The sequence below is a fragment of the Mastomys coucha genome, unplaced genomic scaffold, assembly GCF_008632895.1.
Source record: "Mastomys coucha isolate ucsf_1 unplaced genomic scaffold, UCSF_Mcou_1 pScaffold21, whole genome shotgun sequence".
Taxonomy (NCBI): domain Eukaryota; kingdom Metazoa; phylum Chordata; class Mammalia; order Rodentia; family Muridae; genus Mastomys; species Mastomys coucha.
Window position 1 is genome coordinate 57602829 of NW_022196904.1, and position 4045 is coordinate 57606873.

A 4045-nucleotide genomic window follows, 5' to 3' on the forward strand; every position below is an offset into this window, starting at 1 on the left:
GGTTTGGTACTGGTGATGGGGCTGGGGCTGGTGCTGGTGCTGGGGCTGGTGATAGGGCTGGTGATGGGACTGTGCATGGAAATCTTAGTGTTGAGTAAAAGCAACCATTCAAAGGCGGTGTGTCCAGCAACACTTCCTCCTCCCTGAATGCCTTGCAACTGGGCTGAGACTTTACAACTGACCCAAGAAGAAAGGGATGGGTAGTAGTCACAAGGATAGTGGCAGCTGCTGAGCACAGCTCTTGAGACAGAAGAAGTAAGAGTGTTGAGGGTAAGTGCTGAGGTTAGGCCAGCTCTGTTCTGTGGTTTGATTGATTCAATGCTTCTCAAAGACCAGCTTTGAGCCTGTGCTGTAGACTTCCGTGTGGTTCTCTTAGGTACCTCGTATCCTTTTGAAAGAGTCCTTCTTCCATAATTTAGCCCAAATTGGTGTCGGTTGCTTACTTTTCAGAACCTTACAAAGCCTGTCTCCTGCCTCAAAGCTCACCACAGCCCCTTCTCGTCATTCTATTTTCTTTGTGGATCTCCAAGCATCTTCTACACTAGGGAGAGAAATCCATCTGAGTTTCTGAAGGGGTTATGTAAACTATGTAGCACTGATAATAGTCATTAGTAAACCAAGGTTTTGACTTCTTAAACAAATAAGTGAAGGGAAAGGTACAGGGCATAAGTGTCTCTTGGAGATGCTCATTCACACCCTAGTGCCACAGTGGACATAGCCGAGAACCTAACAGATGGCCCTCATTGGTCTTTTAAAGCCCCAACCAACTGAGGGTGGCACAGCCAATGTTTCTATAGCACCCAGGGGGCATAGATGTGCTGGGAGCCTTGGTATGGGAATGAGAGGTTATAGAGGCAGCTGCTTCAACCTGGCAACCTAGGGACCACAGACAAAGGTGTAGGACAGTGGGCATCATGTCCTAGAGCCAATGAGCATTGAGGATCTTTGCCACAGTTAAACCATTCATCTCATCCCAGAATGTATCTTACCCAAAAGTGATGTCTGGAAAGAAGGGGAGAAGAAAATGACTGGGGGAAATTGGTAAGCGATTCTACTCTTATCCAGTAGATAGAAAAAGATTTAGTAGTGGCCTAATGTGAGTAAAGAGTTGGATCTAGTTCAACGAGGGCGAAAAATGTTTTTAAGTGAGTTACTCACTTGCATGAATCAGCAAAACTTTTGCCCTCCTTACTTCCGGGGATCACCCTAGATGTAATATGTGGTAGGTCAGGAGGGGTGAAAGTCAGAGGTGTTAGGTCAGGAGGGGTGAAGGTTAGAGGTTAAAAACCATTCATCTTTCAATTCAGCATCCCAGGTGTGAGGCTGGGGTAGTTAATGATAGAGCACTTGTGTAGCATGCAGAAGACTCTAGATTCAACACACACACACACACACACACACACACACACACACACACACACACATACACACGCACACACACACACAATTTGAGGCTATCTGAACTGTAGTTAAATCTCTAAACTTACTGTCAAGGAATATCTCTACAAGTTGGCCTTGAAAAGTGATGCCTGCCTGTGGGACTCATAGAAAAATCGAGATTCTTATTCTGGGATTATTTCCTGGAAAGAAAAATGTGGCAGTGAATTATAGCGAGGCAAGATGAAGCCAGAGGAATTAATACACTTCCACTTGCTTTTGCCACTTCAGACACCATCTTTGGAAGCTCAGATTCAAAGGTTGTTGAAGTGTTCCCAAAAGATTAGCATTCCAGGACTAGCAGGGCTGGACCTGAAGCCCACCCCAACCCCAGCCCACCCATGTTATCATGCAAGACCCCTTTCCTCTGCCCTTTGGCTTTATGCTATCCCAGGAGCATCTCCATAGGGCAAGTATGAATAGATTGGCCTCATGTTGCCTCTTGATTTCATGACAGCTCTGGACTCCACAATAGCCACAATAATGTATGTCCCATATGCATTTGTGGCTGCCTGTACTCTGACTTTGAACACAGATACACCTCAAATTCCATTAAGATTTTAGCCCGGAGGTGGTGGCACACACCTTTAATCCCAGCACTTGGGAGGCAGAGGCAGGTGGATTTCTGAGTTCGAGGCCAGCCTGGTCTACAGCGTGAGTTCCAGGACAGCCAGGGCTACACAAAGAAATCCTGTCTCGAAAAACCAAAAAAAAAAAAAAAGATTTCAAAGAAACAAGGACTGAAGAGATGGCTCAGTCCAGAGACTAGCATTCCAGTGTTCGAATGCATTGGTTCTTGCAGAGAACCAGAATTCAGTTCCCAGCATCCACGTAGTGGCTCACAACCATCCATTCCAGGGGATCTTGTACCTTCTGATATACATTCAAATATTCACACAAAATACTCATATACAGATAAAATAAATATCTAAAAAAACAAACAAACAAAACCAGCCACACATATAAAATTTTTTTAAACATTTCAAAGGAAAGAAGAATATAATTTTTCGGAGGGGAGTAGGTTCTTAATTTTGGGTTACACTTTGGGTTTTAGTAATGTGCCTTCTTCCTCCTTACATGAGGCTTTGTCCCAGTTGCCACTGTCTGTAGGAAGTAGCTACAAGCCCAAGGAGAGCAGGACTGAAAGTAAGCCTTTGAGTACAAGATTCTGGCCCTAAAAAAAAAAGTAGATTTCCCTCAAATGAGAAAATCTTGGAGGCTGGACATGGAGCTCTTGCTTCACACCACAGAACAGGAAAGGATGCACAGCCCAACATAGTAAATCTCATAGGAGAGGACCAATCCTCCTCATGCTGGGGTGAGGAATGGGACAGAGAGAAGAGACGGTTTCGATGGAGGAGATTGTGAGAGAAAGACACTACACTAAAGATGCAGGGGAGAGTGTGGACATTTCTCATCCCAAGGAAGAACCCGTAAGTGTGTCTCCCCTCTCTGTTTACAAGTCCAGGCAGATCCTGGGGACATAACATGCAGGCACAGTGCCTTCAAGAAATAGTGGTACGGCACACCTAGACAGAGAGTTAAGTCCGACACACAGTGAGCCTATTCCGCTGGGTAAGATTTACAACTTCCTATGTGGGGCTGGCAGTATGGAGAACTAAGATGGCTGAGAGGGGCTGGTAGGAACCAAGATTACCCTACCCTGGTGGTTCAGAGAAGAGCATAGGACCACACAGGGTGACCTCTAGGTGCTTCCCACATGCTTAGTGGAAACTCCAGGAACTGAGGAGGTCCAAAGTATCAGTTTGCTCAGTATGGACAGAAACCACTTCCTGGCCACGTTGTCGGGGCAGGAAGATGGCTTTGAGAGGATAAAGTCCTGAAAGGAACATTAATGCTTTGATCAAACACAATTAAATCCTCCTTGATTCCCCAAGCAGTGATCCTAAGGAGAGCAAGGTTTTAAAGGAGATAGAATTTACTTAAGAGCAGTAAGGTTCATTTGCTTTTGTTGTTTTGTTTTTTGTTCGTTTTGTGTTTTGTTTTGTTTTGTTTCTTTTATTGTTATTTCAGTAAAAATAGAGCTTTGTGAGTTTGATTAAGTACAATTTAGAATTTCAGCCATTTGGGTCACTGTGCATTTTAAAACTAGCACACCACCTATTTCATGATATGAAATAGCATGGGAGAGGTGACCAGGTACCAGCTTAAGGGTCAGTGGTGGCAAGATTAGTGACTCACTTTACTTTCAAAAGTCTTCGTGGGCTGGGGGTGGGGCACATTTTCTTCAGCATGTAGTCACTGAGAAAGTGTCTATGTTCTTGTGCTTCACCAGTGCTTCTCTTAAGTAACTCAGCTAATTCACTGCTTCACCACCCTCCTCCTACAAGAAGGTATGAGGAGACTAGCTGGAGGGTGGTAGGGATCATTAGGAGGGGACTAAGAGAAGGAAATGATGGCCAATAAGGTCAAAATACATTGAATAGAGAATATGAGTATGTCACAATGAAAACTGTTGCATATAATTAAGAAAACTTTCTTTCCTGTTCCAGCCTGAATGAAACAGGCTCGTGGACCAGTGACACCCAGAAATTAAGAGTTTTTTGGAACCTGGGAGGTCGTGGACGGCTGTTCCATGGCTGTCATC